Source organism: Coloeus monedula, assembly GCF_965178545.1.
Source record: "Coloeus monedula genome assembly, chromosome: 3".
NCBI classification, from domain to species: Eukaryota; Metazoa; Chordata; class Aves; order Passeriformes; family Corvidae; genus Coloeus; species Coloeus monedula.
Genome location: NC_138783.1, coordinates 11,722,412 through 11,742,533, shown reverse-complemented (window position 1 = coordinate 11,742,533; position 20,122 = coordinate 11,722,412). Strand labels below are relative to the sequence as shown.

The following is a 20,122-nucleotide window of genomic DNA, read 5'->3' as shown; positions in this document are numbered from 1 at the left end:
GTTCTTTTGCTGAGGCTCCTGGTGCAAGGGTTGGTGTATGTCCCAGCCAGTCTTACTCAAGCCAGACAACTGCCTTATCCAGAAAACCTCCAAGTACAGGTGTTTATGGGGAGGATCTTTCCATTCAAAAGGAGGTGCAACAAAGCCCATACAGAGAAAAGGGATCCATGCCTATTTTGCTGTAAGATCAAATACCATGCCAATCATATTTGTAAAAGAAGAGATAAGGAGACAGGAATTCCTGAACATGAGGATGTCATCCTAGGAAAAAAAAAAAAAAAAAAAGAGGCCTGATCTTTGACTTTTTACTCAGATTTTGCAAGTATTCTTGAAAAGACTTCATCAATATGAGGCTTGCTCTTACTGTTTCTAGAAGTGGCGTGAAAGAAGAGGTGGAGGAAAAAAAAAACAACAAAGATTGCCTGAAATTTTCATATAAATTATATATTTTACAATGAAATAAAACTGAAATATCCAGAAGCCTTATGCAAAATTAAATTCTACCAAAAGATCACTCTGATGTAAGTATCTTTACTTTGTGATGGACAAAGCTGGAACAATTTCATTCTTCTGTACTGTGTAATACAAAAGTACTAGCTTTTCAAACTTGTATTTAACTGTGCTGTAAAAGCAATACCCACATTTAAGCAGGGACTGCCAGATGTATTTAATGTTAGTTTTATTAAAAATACCAGAAGCTGCTCTTAATATATAAATGAATGTCACATGAAACCACATCCAAAAAATTTGAAAAATTTCAAGTGCACTTCTATTCCAACTTTATCAGTTAGGCAACCTATCCCAGGTCTTGCTGAAGAGTTTCAATAAACAAGTTTTGGAGGTTACTAAAGGCTTTTTGTCATGTTTTAGGGACAGATTTGCAAGCAAAACCTTTTCTGGGATTGCTTTTAAGGATTTTAACACATTCTTTACCTAAAAATCTCTGAAGAACTTCAACTGTTTTGAAGACAAGGAAGTTAAACAGATGAGATCAAGTGAAACTCAGCATTTTCTTTTGCTGAGTAGAATAACAAAACCAGAAATTTGCTCATATGTTTTTGACTACTCTGTGCTATTTCAACAGCACAAAACTACTAATAACTTACTTTACTTCCTCAGGTAAACTGGATTAGTGGCAGCTTTGGAACAGGGAAAGGTCCCAAAATGGCCGCACTCAAAATACCCAAGTTCTGTTAGTGCTTCCAAATCATGGCTGTTAACTCATAAATCTCCTTTTAACTCTGTTTTCTTTGGATGTGCCTCTGGACAAAGACACTGTGGGCTGCAGAAGGAAATACAAATTCTCCCCAGCTCTCTGAAGTGACTTAGCTCTTAAGACAGGCAGGACGTGGTACTGCAGTGGGTTTTTCCTTGCTGTAATTCCTTTGTTGGGAACCAGGGCTAATCTTGGATCAGACTTAATCTTTACCAAGGAAATTGTGGCAAGCTAAAGGGTGCTGGGTCAGAGCCTCTGCAGTTTTTCTTTAGGACCAAAGTTTTGAAACACTGAGGACCTGTCTCCCAAAAGAACCACTGGAAGTTGCCTATCCATAGAACCTCAAGATTTTCCCTGAATATCTTAATGGAGATTTCCTCCAAATGCAAGAAGCAAAGTAAAGGCACAAGAATGACGATGCTCTGCCTTACTTACAGGAATAAGCACTCTCAGATGGGCCCTAGGTTGGAACACATCCACATTTAGCCATGTCACATAGTGCATTTATTTCCTACAGAAGCATCGCATCAGTGTAGCACTGAGTCTAGGAGACACACTTGTATTCCAACCACACTGCAAAGATAAAAACTACCAGACTTCACCTAAAACAGACAATATGTTCTATGACTTTAAAATGAAATCACAAAAGACCTAACTCCATCCAGCTGTTCTTAATAGAGCTTTTTTTCCCCCTTTGTTTTTCATTCTCTACCTTAATCCGCTTCAAAATTACCTCACAGTCTCATTCATTTTTGCTTGTAACTTGATAACTCTTACCAAAACAATGTATTGCACATTACAGGGCAGAAACCTAAATTAAAGAACAGAGAAAGAAATAGAGAAAATGTATATTCATTAAAGCTGGTGATGCTGCAATGAAAATTTGCATAGCAACCTGCAACTAGGCGTGATAGAATTAAAAATTTATCATGCCTTTGAAGGACAGATGAAACATTCCCACATTTTCTGCATCAGTCATTTCTATTCAGTTCAGCTTTGTATAAACAATTCCCCTTATTTTGCAACTAATTGAAGAATTAATATAAAAGGATTGAACACCTGTTGCTCTGCTGGCAGAAACCAGCAATTACAATGTTTCTTTCCAGTGAACGTAAACTACAAAAGAAAAAAATTAAAATAGCAAAAGAAAATGTACTGGTGACCAGACCCTTTTTGAATCCACAGAGGACACTGCAGTTTTTACTCAGATTGTGAGTAGTCCCTGTTAGGCTTCACTGGTTGATGGAGGTCTCCCCTCTATCCTCCCATTTAGCCACTGCTCCCTTAAGTGTTTTCCATCAGCTTGGAGCAATTCTGATTCACTCAACCTCATCTCCCCTCTGTCCCATATACTGTAAGACAGGCTGAAAATTCAGTCTGGATCCACCCCTCAGGCAGATCCTCTTTATCAATTTCCTATCACAATCCTTAATCACTGAAAATAAGTGCTGTTATAAAGGCAAACTAAATCAATTTTCATCTCCTCCTGTGATTCCTTGTCTAGGAAAGGGTTCAGGTAAACCTTAAACTGATAGGAAACAAACATAGGGACCTGTGAGCAAGTGGTTTTTTGAATAGACAGACATGGAAAGAAAACAACAACCAAAACACCTTCAGCCTTCAATCCACTTAAAATAAACATTCTTAACTGTCCTTGCTGATGCAAAACATAAAACAACTAAACATTGGAAATATCAGACATCTTGTTATGTTCACCTCCAATAAAAGTAAAGTCAGAAATTCATGGCTTCAAAATACCCAGAAGAAAGAACTCTTTGCTGGTAATTTGGGAGCTCCAGGAGCAGAGCCCTCATCCCTATGTGGAACAGCCACATTTCACCCTCTCCTCATCCCGTAGGAGTCAGATCTGCCCCTGACCACAGCACCACAGGGGCATTGCTCCTCTCTTTTGCTTTAGCAACAAACTGAAATTGCTTTCCAGCAAAATTATCCCTATGGCTGTCTTTAATGATAAACTATTATTTTTGAAATTAATACTCCTTTTCACTTTTTATGGAAAAGTATGTGGAAAAAGTATCAGTTTTTCCCAACTATTTTGGAATGAGCATCACTGTCTGGTCCAGATGCTCTGACTTTGGCAGTAATGTGTGTTCCATCTCACTGGGGAGGCCTCGTCTTTGAGGTCAGTTCCAGAAGTAGCCCTCTCTTAAAAAATCATGGTGAATATACAGGCACAGTTCTTTTCTCTCTTGCTTCATAGCTCACTCTATTTTTCTTTTTTTGTTAGGATACTTGATCATGGGATGTACATATTAAGGGATTTCTTTGTTTTTCCAGTCTGGATGAGGAAGACTGCAAACCAGATTGAAATGGGGTCACACAAATTAGGGCATAAAACTCCACAAGCCCGACTTGGTCTCCATAGTGAGATGGGGATCAAAGACACTTTTTTCTTTTTTTTTTTGCCTTGGTGCATTCTGGTATTGCCTTTAAAAAAAAAAGGGAAAAAAAAAAAAAAAAACAACCACGCAGACATACAGAGAACACCAGGGTTGAGGAGGGATAATCTTGTCTATGGCACCCATCCTACATGGGTGGAGGCACCCAGTGCTGGGACCTGACACTGGAGGCAGTTTCCAGTGCTTTGGAAACCATTCGCACAGGGAATGTGACTTCTCCAGGTCTTGCTGTGTTAGAAAGATGAATCAAGGATCAAAAAAGACAAGGGCATCGTGGGTCAGGTTCAGCCTGACATGCTGTGTAAGGACACAGGTGCTGAGACCTGAGTGGTGCTGGGCTGAGTGAGTGAATCACAGGAAGGTGGGAACAGAGGTGGGCCTGCATGTCATTTGGATCTGTGCTCATAACACTGAGTTGTTCAGGCACAAAGAAATAATATCATAAATCCAGGGAAGACCAGGATCAACTTGTGACATTGCCACTGCTACCCAAACAGCAGCATGAAATATTTTCTGGAAAGTATTTTAAGGACAAATAAAATTGTTCTTTTCCTTTTCAAAAAATATAGACCTATATAATGCCAGCAACAAAAATCAACTGCATAGGATAAGCTATTCCCTGAAGAAAGAAAAAAGCATTAAATACTTGGTATTTTCCTGAGTTTATAAACCAAAGTAACTTTTAAAGCTTTCCTGTTAATGGAATTAAAATAATCATAATTCTTTCCTTAAGTGTCTGCAGTACATAGTCACAGTCCATTAAGGCAACGTGTCAGCATTGTTCATACAGGATTTAAATGAAATAATCAAGTCATCAGGACTATTTCAACATCAATAAAGCCTCAGAGTGATCATTATGTACAGCCATGAAACAATACCTTTTTGCATATTTCCCTGATCAGATTAAAGTGGTGATGAATTCCTCGATGGCTCAAGTGTGCTCCAAGGAAAGCTAGAAGGTTGTACAGTTAACTCCCAGGGTGTAACTCTAAACCATACAACCTACTACCTCAACCCGGATACACACAGCTTCCAACGGTGACCATAAAGTCTTCTTCATTTCTTCAGCCTTTCTTTGAAATGTGACAGCAGCCACTGGCCTACATATTTCCCATGGGGGTAGGCTTTCAACTGCAGTTATTCCCCTCTTTTCAGACAATAAGGCATATTCTTAGATAGATTTTTCTACTGCAGAGGTAGAACTTCTGTTCTATCCTGTTGACATACGTATAAAGATATATATGTGTGTTGTGTGCATATATATATACATACATATTTGATAGGGATGATGCCAGCCCAGAACATTTCTGGAAAGAAATGAGTACTTGGTCTTATTTTACCATAAGAATAAAATATAAATACCTTATTTCTTTTTGAGTGTAATACCAGGGAATGGCATATTTAATGAGGCCAGGAAATTCTATACCCTACACTCCCTCATTGGAAATGCCTACAATTCCCTCACACCTCTTGCTGAATTTTAAGAAGATATTAAGACAAAGATGCTTAAAGAAACCTATAGAAAACAAATCCCTTAATCAAGTCGGAAGGCAATGGACAAGAGAAGCATTCCAAAATCAGTACATTGTTTTGTACAGTCATTTGGGCTTGTTGTCAAACACCACTGCAGTGGGTGCTGCATGAAGTTTTGCCAGATCACCACACTGACACAGACCCATAGAAGCGAGCTTGTGCAGTGCGTTTCAACACAAGATCGGATCTACGGGTTTATGCCAATTGGCATCGCTGGTTAGGATTTTCCTTTTACAGGGAGTGCAGAAGACTTTAAACAAACAAACATACAATGTGATGTGAGAACGAGTACTCCAGAGCGAAAACATTACCATCTATTGCAAAGAAGGTTGCTTAACTCCTCGAAGCTTAACTGCATAAATGGTGGGGGCAACAAACAAGCCAAAGATTTGTGACTAGTTTCTTTTTGAAAATGGAAGATTTTTTTTTTCTAACAGATTAATGGCAAAAGATTTTTTTTGTCTTCAGCAGGATCTAATGTCCTTTTGTGTGCTCTTTGCCTTACTTATGAACTCTCAACTCCCAGCTTGCATCTGACTATGGTGTGCTCGACTAGAATCAATAACTGGACATCACACAGAAGTGAACAATACAGGTTTTCCTTTGTGTCTGAGCTCATATCATGTACTACAACTCAAAATAAAATCCACCCCACCAAATCCAAGAGGCAATGAGGCAGAGTTGAGTGCCGCTCCCATACAGCATTGTGAAAACTGCGTAGCTATTTCCTCATGTTACACCACAGCTAAAGTACTGCTTGACAATAACTTGTTGATTAAACAACAGTGACTAATCAAAGCAAAGAAGTTAATTTGTCTATTTTATTCACTAGCCCTCCCATCAATGCAATTCCCTAGAAATAAGAATGCAAGTGGAAATGCAATCTTGCAAAACTTCAGGGTTAACACCTACAACAAACTCATCCTTCTTGTGACCGGCAAGCAATCCAATAAAAATTATCCCACACTGAGAATAGGGTATCCTACACAACAGACAGAAAACAACTCCTTTGGGGCATAACCCAGTAATTCAGAAAGGTGACACACAGACACAGTTTTATAACTTTCATACTCTAACCAAGAGCACTGATAAACACTGCACCTTTAAGCACAACACCCGACACGTCAGAATAACTTGCAACACTATAACTGCAAAGGCATTTGTAAAATACAGCCAGGAGATGCAGGTATCATTTTAAAACCAGGCAGTATAGAAAGGGGTATTTTGATTTGAGCAGGTTACTGAAATCTGTGTCTGAACAAAATTTTAATGCCTTTCTTCCACTAGCTCCCACCATAGTCCTAATTCTGCCATTGTCAGTTGGGCAAAACACCTTTCAAGAGCATAAATGTTTGTCAGTAGCAAAGTTTTTTCATCAGGGCAAGGCTTCATTTTCTTTCAGACTTGAACATGTATTTCTGGTTCAGTAATGACAACTGAGCATTAGTGAATTACCTTTTCCTTCCCTTTTCTTTTTTAATTTAGTGGATTAAATCTTGCATGTTCACACCCTCTTGCATTTTAAAATAACTTTAATTTATTTTCTAGAAAAGTCTCTTTTAAACCTGCTTTTACATTATATGCAACACTTCAGCATTCAGAAGGAATGATATTTTTATAACTACTTTCTGCTGACACTGAAGAGAGTATGTAGAGACAAGCCCTCAAACTACAATAGCTATCCTAGTATCAGAAATAAATATGCAGACTGCATATACAACTTATTAAATGATTGTAATAAGTGCTATAAAATTCCATTACCAATTTTCTTTCTTTTTTCTTTTTGTGAATAGAAGATATATTCCACATTTGAAAAATAATTGGTCACTGCATCATAGTTACATAGTAACAAGTATATATACGTACTACAAATGTACTAGTAATATGAGTATACTAGTATACTATACATATATGCCTTAGATATATGATATATCTTATATATTTGCTAGGCATAACCAAAGAACAAATTACGTTTTGATTTTTCAGTTAATTCTTAAGCTTCATGTAAACATACAGTATAAAGCTTCAGCTTTATGTGTCTACAGGTACACAAACTGCAACATTCCCAGCACCAAGTAATGATTTAAAAAGTTTAATACATATCTCTGAAATTATATTTGTAGTCTGTCTTAAGGAAATATTTTTTTTGTTTGAAGTTAAACTGTTTCATCTTCTTGGCAATAGCTTTATTGTATAACAAAAAAAAAAGTATTTAAGATCACTGTATTACCTTCGCTGAATTCTGGTATAATTAACTTCTTCATTTTCCTTTTTCATTTTAATTTTTCTTTCACTAAAATAAAAGAAACAAAACCAAAAAACAGTGAGAAAGATTTTGAAATATCTGTTTTATGTGAGTGTTTTCTGAACATGAAACATACACAAAATTAGTAATTATGCTTTTAATATATAAACCCGACACTGCTGACGCCCCTCCTCAGGGCCATGGGAAGACATGCTGTGAACAAGCATGCTTTGGCAAAGGGACTCTTTCTTTTACTATTTTCTAGCCTTTTTTCAACCTACAAATACTTAATTTCTATTAGGAATTTCAGGAGAGAGGGGGCAAACATAACAAAAGGGAGTATTTTTTATCAAGCAGTGAACACAATGAGGTAATTTGGTACGGAACTTCAGAAAAACACGGGGATAAACGAAGTGACTTAAATCAAGAAACATTTGCAAAAAATTTATGGGCAAAAAAAAAAAAGTGATTAGTCTGACCAGATAGAGAAATTTTAAATGCTATTTTAAACTAATGCAAGCCTTGATTTCTCAACAGGCTTAGGTATGAATGACAAACAAAACTATTCAAACAAACTATTGGGGAGGGCAGTATCGTCATAAATATAAGAAACACTTTCTGGCACAAAATGGGTATATGGAGGTGTATGTGTCATATATATAAGGTCTTCATTCAGCAGTTTCCCAGAATTCATTGCAGAACAACAAAAATATAAAGTAGCAAAATTTGCATAGACTCTTAGAAACTACTCTCTTATCAGTAATGTATAAAAGGTAGAGAACATCTTAAAACAATTCTAGTTCGTAAAGTCATATTTATAAAGCTTTTTATTAGACATACACATATAATGAACATTTTGGAAAAATCCAAACAAATGTAAGAGTTTCTGATGATAGAGACACTGGACTTTCAAAGTAATTTCTAGACGAGGACATCTGTATTTTTACCATAAATTAAAAAGACTAGGAAAATATTAAAAAAAAACCAAAAACAAACTACATAAAACACCGATTTGGCCAAGCTTTTCAAAATCTGTCAGTCAGAATGAATTTTGTTACACACTCTTCTAATTGCCTAGGAATATGTTACAACAGACAGAGAAGCGCCTTAAGAAAAAGGCAGTACTAAATCATCATATGCTCAAAACTTACTTTAACTGTACATGCACTTATCACAAACATCCTGAATGGGTATCTTAAATACTGTTTTCAGCTATTCCTGGACAAGTGCTGCTTTTCCAAATATCTTAAAATAGTTACTGTTACTGGCTGCAAACCAGGCGTGCTTCATGAATGTCCCAATAATGTGCCTTTTATTCCAGTGTTTATCACACTGATTTCTTTGTAATGGATTTAGATACAAACTGTAAGGAACTCATATATGAATTAACTCAGTAACAACTTTAATATACAGGCTACAAGAACGATCCTTTTCTGCAGCTTAACACGGTTTTTTTTCACTTCTCCTCTTTAAAAACTGAAAGCATGAGTCACACTGTAAAAAAAGAATTTAATTTCCTTAGCAACCAGATCTAAATACCCACAACTTTCTTAGAGATAACCAAAGCTTAGACTGAGTAAATGTAACATTAAGGTCTTTGCATAACTCCAGTGCTTAGCTAAGACAAAATGTGCCTAACCATTTATTTCTATAGACCCTCGATTTTTTGTTTACTTTCTATTTTTAGCAGCATTAGATCAAACACACCCCCAAAAGTTAGTTTTAAAAAGTGTGAAGAGATGACTACGTTAAAATTAATACACAAGAACTCAGTTGCAAAACAACATGTTTAAAACGGCTTAAAAAAAAGAAAAAGAAGAAAAAAAGAAACAGAAGCTATACCTGATATGAAAGGTACGTGTTCACCCAGTGCCAAATACTGCTATGTGAGCAATAGTGAAAAAAAAAAGCAAACAAACAAAAAAATTAATTCCATCTTTCTGTTTTCTTTTTTTTTTTTTTTTACTTAAAGAAACAATCTCCCATGCTCATTTTGTTACACTGTTTTAAGAAGCTCTAACACGTCCTGATGCCTCTGTAGTGAAACATGCCAGATTTTTTTTTTTTGGAAGCAGGAGAGTCACTTTTTTTTTCTGTACTCTTGTATGTAGGACAAACTCAGATTTGCTTCTTCTTCTTAGGGCTCCTGTTATTTCTCGGAAGAAGACCAGGATGCCTGTCTTCTCTCTCGCTCGCTCTTCTCGGAATTCCAGGCACAAAGCACTGCGCAAAAGCTGCACCAATCCTTGCCGCAACTGCCTGCCCAGGACAAGAGGTGGGGAGAGACCAGAAAATTCACCTCACCCCTGTGCCGGTTTTATAAACGGGGATTGCACAAATGTGCCGGAGCAAAGGGGTGAAAAGGCAGGGTGCCAGTTTGCTACACTAGGCTGCAATGATCTCATGTTCAATGCTGTCGCCCCGCTTGCCCAGTTCAAACGCCTGTTCATTAAACAGGAGGAAGGAAAAAAAAAAAACAACGAAAAAACGCCCAGAAAATTAAAAAAAATAAAACTTTTATCCTTCAGACACTCAGGAGGGCTGTTCTAAACTACACATTGCCAATAAAAAAATAAAACGTGTAGTTCTAAAATGCAGTTATGAAGTATAATTATTCTGCTTATATTTTCTTTCTTTCTTTTTTCTATCTGGAGATAAGAAGCAGAATTTATCAGGCGTGAAAGGGACAGCCTCCTGGTGGTGTGCCAAAAAAGCCAGAATAAAGGCAAAGTTGTGCTTCAAAGCTCAATCGCTTGCTGAGTCTGGCTAAAGTCAAGTATTAAGATCCACCATTTTCTGAGCCATGTAAGAAAAGAGGAAAAAAGTCAGAACGGGCACCGCTTTCCAAGTCTCCGTTGGCACCATCACAAAATCTCAGCCGTAAGGTCACATGACGCTCTGCCAAATGTGGAGCGCATTCCCATAAACCATTCTGCTGATACTGCGAAGGCAGCTATTGTCTAGTTTATACCCAAAGTTCAGCCCACTCTTCATTGAATTAGCTGAAAAACGCATCACCTTTGGGGGTTGGGAGCCATGGAAACGTCTACCTGGCAGGCTGCCCACTTTTTCTGCCCATCAACCAGAGATGGAATTGTGCTGCCTAATGTAATGATGACGAGGAATGTGGAGAATCGTCCAAAGTGAATCTGATTCTTGCAAAGCCTGCTTCATTTGCACAGCAAACTCTGGCTTCTTGTCGTTAAAAAGGGGAGGGGGGAGGGTAGAAGAAAAAAAAAGCTCCTTTCTCCTAAATGTAGCAATTAAAGGTCTAGTAAACATGCCTAGTCTGCAACTTTCCTTCATAACACACTGAAATTGTTCCCAAAATAAAGCACTTGGTATAACACAAGTTTTCTGATTTAAAACAGCACTTGCTTCTCCCCAAATTAATGTGGCATCCCCTGGACATTTTTTTCTCCCTAAGAAAAAAAAAGAAAAATAAAGGAAAAACCCTACATAGCAGATCTCTCAACCCTTCTTTTTACCCGTTTTTATTACCTTCTGATTTTATCTAACACAAATTATACATGCGTGCGGCAATACCCACCAGTAACAGTGGGGCTGCAATATTGCTGCAATCTCCCTCAAAGCAGTCTCCTGAGAAAACTGCTTGGGTTTCCAGCAGCACAAACCCCTTCATCTGAGCCCTCTTATCTTCACCAGTGAGTAGGACAGCTGGTCTGCAAGTTTGCAAAGCAGCACATTTGAAACCAGTCAGCACCCTCCCTTCTTCAAAACGCATTTAAACTGGATCTTGTGAAAAGAGATGCAGTCGGGCAGAATTTATAAATAATACAAGTTACTATATAGACTAAGTAATAGACATTACTCTTTTGCTACAGACCTGAAATTTCAATTTTGCCCAGCTATTGTTCTAAAGTAAAATGTCACGTAAAATGTCATTTCCAAATGAAAATACCACATAACCTACTGAGCAACAAACACATGCTCTCCCAGCACCTGAAAACCTCATACAGAAGAATTGACCTCAGAGCTCTGTGTTGTGAACAAATGAGCTCACTGTTTCTACACCATGAACTTTAACAGCTATTGCAAAAAGCAACGTTAAAAACATGGCAATTTCTCTGATCCTCCCATTAATAAAAACAGAGCTTTGGGAGGAGTCTCTCTACCTATTAGCACGTTTCCAAATGCTCCTGTGAAGAGGAGGTTGCACGCTAGAGAGCTTATAGCTAAAATCTGGGAAGAAAAGGCAAACAAAGTAGGAGACAACAGATTAGAAACTGCAGTGGGAGGACAGGAAAACCCATTCCCAGGGACACTGCAGGCCATAACTCTCCAGCTCAGCTACTTTCATGTTTTGTTTTACAGTTCTTTCCAGTTTCATTTTATTTACCTGGAGGAAATTGAAGGTTCATTACCGAAGGAAGGAAGTGTGAGAAAGGGGGCTTTGAAGTAGAGGAAGATGATTATGATGGAGGCACAGCCCTCAGAGGGAGGTCCTGGGGCTGTCCTCCAGCTGGGACTGGGACAGTGCAAATGGCAGCCTGGCAGCCCAGGTCGCACCCTGCCTTGCTCCTGGCACATCCTGGAGGCTGGCACCCGGGTTTCTGGGAGGGCCGGTGTGACTGGGAGGAGGCGAACGCTCGGGGCGGCCTCTACCCAGAGGATGGGGAGAAGGTACAATAGTGGCAAGGGGTCAGCAGGAGGTGCTGGGTACAACATCAGGGGAAGGAAGTGGCCCTGCTACGTCTGCTGAGCCAGTGTACATGGGGTCAGCCCCACTCTGGTCAACTGGTGGGAGCTGTCTGTCAGAAGAGAAACTTGCTATGGCCCCAGAAAATCAGTTCATGGCTTAGTTTGCCTCTTTTCCATCTTTGGAGGTTTTCAAGAGCCATCAGCTGGAGGAAAGCCCTCTGATGCAGTGACATGGTGTAAACTCTCTCAAATGGTCTTCCAGAGTGTGATGCCATGTGCATGGTTTTGAATCCAGACATCCTTTTCTTTTTCCTGTGAGCTAAAGATTGCTGAGTAGGTCCTGCCAGTGAGTGGAAATGCTGTTTATCACTCCAGCTACTTTTCACAAGACCCATAACTTGGACCATAGGGAGCACACTGACCTCCAAGGACCACAAACAAATTCTGCATGTCATTACCCCTCAGCCATAAGAATGATGAATGAGGGGATTCTTCCATAAAGGTCTTTGAGATTTAATAATATATCTTTGAGATTATTTAGAACTTAATTAATTTCTCCAGACTCAGAAAACTCAGAAAGCCAAATATCTTTAATTAACAATTATGTAGAAACTGAAACTTGATATTCCATTTATATCACTTCAGTAGTTTTCTTATTGATAGCAAAAATCAAACCAGAGTTTTACTTTTTTTTTTCTAATAGAGAACCTGGGACTCAAGTTCAGTTCATCCCACCTTACATTTTACCATTAACCATAAAAATGTTTAGGCCATAATACATCTCCAGCGGAACCACCCACATACCCAGGTGCATTTTGCACCACAGTGAAAAATAAGGATTTCATTAGAATTGAGTAGAAACCTTCAACTAAACAACAATGAATTAATATCCTGTTCAAATTTACTACTATTATTTAGTGGTGATATGTGAAAAGGACAAGAGAATGGTCTAACTTTCAGATCTCAGAAGAAAATTTGCAAATAATTACATATAATAGATAGTCTGAGCTGGGCAAATCTGACCAGCAGCTTTTGAGGGGTGACAGGCACAGCATCCTACAGTCTTTTTCATTTTCCATGTGTGGAAAAACACTTCAACATGTGGCTAGCCCTCAGTAATGAGTACTGACTTCACCAATATTCAAGAAGGATGTTAAAAAGCTGTTAAAATACCACTTGCATAAGTGCCTGACAACAATTAGAGATGCAGATGAGCCTCAGAGTCCTTAGCCTATGAACTAATGCAAGGGCAACACAAAGGGAACCAAAAAGTTGTTTCTGTGGGAAAATCTGAGAGAGAATGGGAAAGAAACACAACTGTGCCGGTGTAAAGGGCGAGAGATGAAGGGAATCTCTGCTCTTTTACATGGCTATTCTTGAACATGAAACCAAACCTAGCAAGTTAAAAACTTTAAAACTACAAGTTAAAAGTTGAAACACACACAAAATGAAGAGGATATGCAAGTGCTGGATGTATTGCACATTTCTGGATAACTTTAACATACTATATTGCACGGCGTAACACTTTAGAACTAAATGGTCTTGCCCCACAGATCACATTCTCAAAGGCCCTAGTATATAGAGGTGACAAAGATTATTTGTAAAATGCATGCAAATTAAAAGTTATCATCTGCTTGCTACTTTAATTTTATCCCCAAATGGCACTATGCCTTCTGTTTTTTTCTGCCTTAAGGTTAACAGCACCAAATTAAGAGACTTAAGCAAGATGCTCTGTGGTAAGAGCCAAATATGTCATTCCTCTTAAATTTAAGTGTAATTTTCCCCTTTCTGAAATTTCCATGAACCATCTTGTTTTAAACTCCTTCTGTAAACTTTTCATTGTGTTATTTGAAACTTATTTAACTTTTGGCCTTTGGCTGTATGGCTGGGTGCCAGATCTTCACAACCTTCTTTCTGCTTTGCTATGGGATTAAGAAAGCCTTTAGGAATACATCGCAATAGAAAACTGAATAATGCTCACCCAATGCTCTTGTTCATGCAAGAAAAGCCTTGTTCATGGATTTTTTAAGACTAGCTCTTCCCTTAAGTGTGCAGATATTCATAAATAACAAAGGGTACAAATAAAATGAAACTAAACCGCTACTGAAGTATGGAAGAGGGCTTCGGTGGATCGATGCTGCGTTTGTCCCTACAGGGTCCCTCATGGACACACTCAGGCAGCACTCTCCTGGCACCTACGCGCACACAATCTCACCTTCGCGTGTGGTCGTGAACAGCTGCTCACACACACAGACAGTCTGTGCACGAACTGGAGACAGAGAGGCAAGAGGGGTTCTCTACATGCAGTTCTGAGGCGTTTCATGGCAACACCCCAAAGGGAACAGCGGCAAGAAAGAAAAACCAAACAGAAAGCCCACGCCCGTTTTATCCCCACAACTCCCAAAGGTGGGCAGAGCATCCAAAACCAATAGTCTGAGGGCTAAGGTTGAATGACATAACAGGGGCCAATGGGAAAAGGGATGGGAGGGGGAGAGGGCCAGTGACCAGCAGAATCTGGACAAAGGGAGAACTTTCTTGCACTGTGTTGTAAGGAGAGACCACTTTTAAGGCAACTTGGGGGGTGTAAAGTGGGCTTAGCCACTGCAACACTGAAAATTCAGGTGAGCCTTTTCCAGTAACTCTTGCATGGTATAAAGAAAGTACCAGGAGCAAACAGGAGACACCCTTCTCTTCTTCAGAGGGAAGCACAGTTATGGTAGAATAAACAGCATGGCTGCAGGAGAAGTGGTTTGGAGACGAGTTCATAGCAAGGCCTGAGCAAAAGCCAGGCTCTATTGCTACTCACCATCTCTTAAAATAACTTAGCCTTCTACAGGTGATAATTCAGGCACAAAGAAATATGGCCCTTTCTCCACAAGCACCCACACAGTGACTCAGATAAAAATGCCATGGTGTTCTATCAAACCAAACCTGATGCTAGGAAGATCTTTGCCACAGATAATTCCTTCAACATACTTGTTTCAGCTGCAGTTTATTTCACTACTGTCACTCCAGAAACATCATGTCAGTTCACAGCAAGAGGTAAAACATTCAATCCTCTCACATACACCCAATCTTAGATGTAGAAAAACACTTCTTATATTCTCTTTACCTTGTTTGTGTCTTCTGGGTCTAAGTGCAAATATGACTGAGCATTGTCATCACCATTCAGTGGGTGAAATAATCTGAAACATCTTTTTGTTGCCTAAATTTAAAAGCTTTTAGCACATCACTCCTCAAAATTCCTAGGTAGCGTGACAGTTAAATGTTTTTACCAGTTCTAGAGCCAAAGGAACCAAAAAGTAACTTGTTTTCCGAAGCAGCGTTGCTGTACTGATCACAGAATACCTGACATTGCTCAGTGTTAAGTACACCTCACTGAGTCATAAGTACTATCTTGAATTAGATAATTTCTAAATGCCACCCACAGGGTTTACAGCAACTTGACCACTACCTTTGAAAATTGAAATCTGAAGATACCTTGGTATAGTTCCTGGTCATTAGAGTAGGAGGACAGTGCACATAGCAAATCAGCTAGTAAAGAAGGCAAACAAAAACTCCTGACAGCCTTCTACTTGTGATAAACAAAGCAATGTCTGCTTCTTTTCCTAACATCTCTTCAAAACAAGGACACATATAGCCAGAATGGAAACCAGAAACTTTTGCTGATTCCTGATTTAGCAGCATGCCTAAACCTGTCCCGGTGTAAGTCCCATCCCAATGATCCCCTTCAAAAACTGCAGCAATGCTTTGTTGAGTTCCCACCCATGTGCAGAGAATGCCATCACAACAATCCTCTCCCAAGCTTCAGAAGGAAAAATCATCAGGGGCCTGGGATTGCAGAGATGAAACTCAGCAGAAAGCCCAGATGACTTCTTGCTCCCTACTGCCTGGCAACTTAGGTAGCAAGTGTCCCCCAGGGCCACTTAGGACTAGGACTCATTCTTGACCTGAATACAGACCAGTAGTAGAAAGGATGTCAGAGAGGCATTCTTTGTACCATTGATTTATCAATCAGTGATAAAGAGTTGGGTTTCTTTTTACTTCATACTTTTCCCATATGAACATGTATGAATCCTGGCTGCTTACACCTAAAAATCTTATTGTTAATGTTATTTAAGAGGAGCATTTTGCTTAGCTGCCTTGAACCAAAAGTGGAACACAAACTGTGTGTCACCTATCCCCTGACTGCTATAGATGACACAGTCTTACACCTCAATATGGCAGAGTACATTGGCAGAAAGAGAAAATACAAATTTTTGAAACATAACTAGTTCCGGATGGAAATTGCATGCGTCTTTAGGTCCTTATATTCCTACAGTTCTGGACAGTACCTTCCAAAACATCAGAATGTTTTGCTGGTAGATATATATGTACATGTGTCCAGGAATATCCTACACATTTTCTTATTTTAATTACAAAATAATATGGGACCTGTGCATGTACTTTGCTGGGTTACATTCCCAGCAGGTTGAGTTCTATTAGCCTTAAAAACCCTGATCAGGTCATAAATCTTAGTTTAAAGAAAGAACTTGTGCATTATAGTTCTCTGCAAGGTGTGTTTTTGATTCAGCAGACCAAAGGATCAAGTAGTTTTGAAGTAAGAACGATTATAACAGTTTTCAATATAGCACTTTTCAATTTCCCTTCTGTGAATTCTTGATTCTGCAAAGTAATCTCGCCCCAAACAGCACAAACCCTCAAATCTAGATTTTAAAGTACTTTCATATTTAAGAAATTAACACTTCATACATTGAAATATTTTAAATATTCATTCTAGATTTTGACTTCTTCAGTGTTTTTAGTACAAATGGCTACGTTTTCAGGTTATTTTAGTTTGAATTTACTTAATGTTGTGAGGAAAACATACACTTCAAAATAATCAACATCCCCAGATAACCTGAAGAACACAGAGATAGAGGCAGAGGAGATCAAAGGCACAGAGTCTTCGTGTAAGATTGAGCAGGCTATGAGTGATCAAAGGCAGGGAAGAGAGGACTCTGGATCTTAACTCCTACTTCCACTATACATGTATAATTTACAGGTTATTGACTTGTAGAGAGGGGAACTATTTTTACACTAAATATAGTTTACAGGCCTGAAAAGTTATTTGAAATACAAAAATTAACTTTGGTTGTTGAAAACATATAGGCAGTATCTTTTAAAATCCCCTTTTCCAATAGGAAATGCTGTTAATACAAGCAGCTTTCTTTTCAATTTTTTTGACAAAATCAAACAAATAAAAAGGCATGCTATGGCTGGTGCATGTAATCACAGAGAAGGTATTGTGTTGTTTGGAAGTGATAATTCACAGGAATAGTGGAAAAATCACTTTCTGAGTAACAATATACTAATTATATTAATCTTGAAAAAATTTAGCACAACATAAAATCAAAGAATCACAGAATGGTTTGGGTCGGAAGGGACCTTAAAGCTCTTGTTCCAAATCCCTGTTATGGGAACCTTCCACTAGATCAGGTTCCTCAGAGTTTCATCCAACTTCGCCTTGAACACTTTCAGGGATGGGGCACCCACAGCTTCTCTGGGCAACCTGTGCCAGGGCCTCATCACCCTCACTGTAAACAATTTCTTCCTAATCCCTAATCTAAACCTACTTTCTGTCAGTGTGAAGCCATTCCCCCTTGTCCTGTCTCTCCAGGCCCTTGTAAATTGTCTCTCTTCATCTTTCTTGAAGGCTCCCTTCAGGTGCCAGAAGGCCACAACTGGGTCACCCCGGAGCCTTCTTTTTTCCAGGCTGAACAATCCCAATTCTCTCAGCTTTTTCTCATACGAGAGTCCTTTATCTCGTTATCAAGTTACAGTTCCACAGTATCTATATGAAATTCACACTGTGCAGTCATGTCAGGGCATTTCTTTAGCTTTTGTCTCACAAATTTTGGTAATATTCCTGTGTACAACCAGACTTCCTTCCACAAGAGTTTTCACATCTTCCCATACAGGATACTCAAATCAGCACTGGGATCAGCTTTCATGCAATCAGTTGAGTATCTTAGCTACCAGATCCTTGGTTACTTGATTATCCATCTCTATCAGAATTAAGTTCTGTACTGGACAAAACATTTCTAATTAAATTTTTCCTAAAAAAGAGGAAGTATTGCACTCAGGTTTTGATTTGGTCAATCAGTTAAAAAAATTTACTCAGAAAATCCTGAATAACTACATAAAAATAAATACCAAACATTACATGTACATTAATAAAGAATTCAGCGATGCACAGATTCAGTCATGATACGTGAATTCATGTAACTTGTGACTCCACAGCTCATTGAATTTCATGATATTACATATTTCTGCTGCCCCAGACATATTCACACACTGTGAATTTCATGTTAATATCCAAATTTTCTTTTTGGTGGAGGAGCCTCATCACAGCCAATATTACCATAGTGTTGTTGAAAACAGATCTGACTTTGAGAGATGGTTCTAGTTCACACTCGACAGCAAGTTGCAGATTTGGACAAAGGGTGACATGTAAATAAGCACAGAATGATTATTGAAGAACCTGAAATATGCTGAACCATTAACCAAAACAAGACAGCAGAGTCATTGGTTTGAAATTTTCAGTACTGGATGAATGACCGGCATAAAGGAGATTTCAGAGGACCAACAAGGGTCATGCACCTAAATGATGTTTTTTTCTTTCCTAGTAATAAGTAGAAGACCTTTATTTCTTATTTCAAATTGTGACAAGAGTCCTGAGCTGTCTTTCAACTTCTGCCTGGAATTCTGAACCACTGGTTTACACAGACTGCATGAACTTAAGAACATTAAAGTGTTTTTACTTTAAACTTGCACATTACTTGGGTCTTTGGGATCAAAGGCAAGAATTTGCATTTTTTTATTACAATAAAGACATGTAAAGCAAAATTTGGACAAGAGGAATCCAGTATGAATATAACACTTTTTGATCAGTACCAGGCATATCCTGGCTTAAAAACTGGGAGGCAGGGCTCATTCCAGTGGCTCAGAGATAAGGATCTACAGAAATGTCTACAGTTTGGGTGGAGGGAACTGTCTGGTTTGCTTTTCAGAAAGACTTGGTTGCTTGAAGAGAGTCAGTTTATAGCAGTCACAGGACAATCATAAGGTATACATTCAAAGGGTTGGCAGCTGCAGGGTACCTAGAGGGATACTTCTGGACTTACTGACATGCCATCTTTTTTATATTTTTCTGACTGTAGCAGGAAATTAAAGTTTAGTAATGATTAAATCTATAAATGCATTGCTTTCAATTTGTTAACAGATGGTTCATTCACCACAACTGCAGTGGACTATATTTGATTACGCTTCTGCTTCGTGAAAAGGTATTTTTCTAAAACACTATGGTAACCAATGCTCACAGAGCATGAAACCAAGCAACAAGATTTCTGGAATGCATTTCTGGATAGCTTTTATCTAGTGGGAAAGAAGCAGAATGCAATATGTAGGCAAGAGTCCCCTCAAAAGCAACTTAGTCCCCTGGTTTAGTTCTGTAAGCAGAACCTAGTTCTGTCCTCAGAGATAAAACAGCCATGAGATTGTGAATTCACAGAATCACAGAATGATTTGGGTTGGAAGGGACCTTGAAGCTCATCTCATTCCAACCCCCTGCCATGGGCAGAGACACCTTCCACTAGACCAGGTTGCTCAGAATTCCATCCGACCTGGCCTTGAACACTTCCAGGGATGGGGCAGCCAGAGCTTCTCTGGAAAACATGTTTCAGTGCCTCACCACCCTCACAGTAAAGAACTTTTTTCCTAATTCAAGAGAAATAAACTTTCACAAGGAACGCAAACATCCTGTATCAGTTTGAATGATAAACACCTGATTGAATGTAATGCTGTGCACAGAGCACGCAGAAACCTTGTCTTCACCCAGTATTTCCCATGATAAACCTTTTATTTACATGTTCTGGGAGAGGAGTGGGGCTGTATAATGTCTCTAGGCCTTAATCATGCAAACTCTTGCACTTTATTAATCTGTACAATTAGCCTTCTCATTGAAATTAGAACCGTCCATATGAACGTGAGCGAGTCTGCAGAGCT

At 38.7% G+C, this 20,122-nt stretch overlaps 1 long non-coding RNA gene across 1 annotated transcript in view; it reads right to left on the bottom strand.

The window, feature by feature from the left end:
• The window catches only part of LOC309571370, a 99,169-nt gene that overhangs the window by 29,071 nt on the left and 49,976 nt on the right, over positions 1-20,122 (bottom strand). Inside the window, exon 4 of the long non-coding RNA XR_014226304.1 lies at positions 7,400-7,462. This is a non-coding gene — a long non-coding RNA (uncharacterized lncRNA). The remainder of the gene's footprint in view (positions 1-7,399; positions 7,463-20,122) is intronic.